The sequence below is a fragment of the Perognathus longimembris genome, chromosome 28, assembly GCF_023159225.1.
Source record: "Perognathus longimembris pacificus isolate PPM17 chromosome 28, ASM2315922v1, whole genome shotgun sequence".
NCBI classification, from domain to species: domain Eukaryota; kingdom Metazoa; phylum Chordata; class Mammalia; order Rodentia; family Heteromyidae; genus Perognathus; species Perognathus longimembris.
Genome location: NC_063188.1, coordinates 39,331,382 through 39,332,825, shown reverse-complemented (window position 1 = coordinate 39,332,825; position 1,444 = coordinate 39,331,382).

Below are 1,444 nucleotides of genomic sequence, written 5' to 3'. Positions count from 1 at the left end.
TGCTCTGTAAGTTTAACATGATAACTGGATTATAGTAAACCTTTTCTAAAATAAATAAGAGTATACTCTAAAATAACATCAAAAGTATAATACAATAAATACATAATAACATATTTATCAAATACTTTGTATTATCCATTTTTGTATGTGATACAGTTTATATAACTGGCAATGCTCAAGGTTCATTTGTAATAGTAAATGTGTAAATAAGGCATTGATGTTATAATATCTGTTAATTGACAAGATGATAGGAACTTTTCAGTTCCAGTATATTCTTCTGGACCTGCTGTGGTATGTTCTGTTCCACATTGTTATGTGGCATATAACTGTGCCACAATACATGGCTAATATAAGTATGATGACATATATCAAAGTTTCAGTATATGCATGTAGTGATGCATAATTCCTCTAGTTAGTGAGCTAAATGGAACCTTAATGGAAGTAGTGCCTGCTGATGTTCAGACAAGGCTCCACTATATTAGGGCAGATTCTAAGTACAATACATGGTACACAGATCCATACAGAGAAGAAAGACTTGTGAAGACAGAGACAGAAATTACAGTGAGAGAAGTTTGTTGAGAGTCACAAGAAATTAGTGAAGCTGTTCCCCTAGAGTTTTCACAGGGGAGCACCTTAATTAGGACTTCTAGCTTCCAGACATAGTATAGAATAAATTTCTCTTTGAAGTCACTAAGTTATTAAAAAATTATGTTATCCCCAGGAAACTAATATGCCCTACTGAGATCCTTCCCTATAGAAATGTTGACAGAAATAGACAATGATATTTATAATGTATTTACTAGTGAAGTCATTGAAAAATTCTATAACCTGAAAAAACCTAGATGTAGTTTAAACGCCAATCAAGAGTTAATTAGTTAAATAAATTACACTTCACTGTATCATATATGAAATGTTATTCCACTATTAAAGATAGGTTTTTCCAGTGACAAAGAAGATACCTATGCTATGGTTCTGAATGAAAAGAACAAGTAGAAACTAAATATATCAATGTGTCTTAGTCCATTCAAACTGCTATAACAAAATACCTCATACTATATGACTTATAAATAGTGCTTATAAATAAACAGTAAAGTGACAACAGATTTGGTGTTGGTAAAATGCCATTTTTCCTAATTCATGCAAGTATTTTCTAATTTTGTCTATGTGTGTTAGAAGTAGTGAGGATACTTTTTTCAGGGCACTAATCTCATTTATGAGTTATCCACCCACATGATTTAATCACTTATGAAAGGCTCCACCTTAAAATACCACCTCTTTGCTGTAGGGGTGGGATTTCCACATATAAACTTGGTGGGGAACAAAAATATTCAGATCATAGAAGAATGTTTTGGCAAAAGTATATATTTTTAAGCTGTTAAAGAAATTTATTGGGCTGGGAATGTGGTTTAGTGGTAGAATGTTTGCCTAGCATACATGAAGCCCT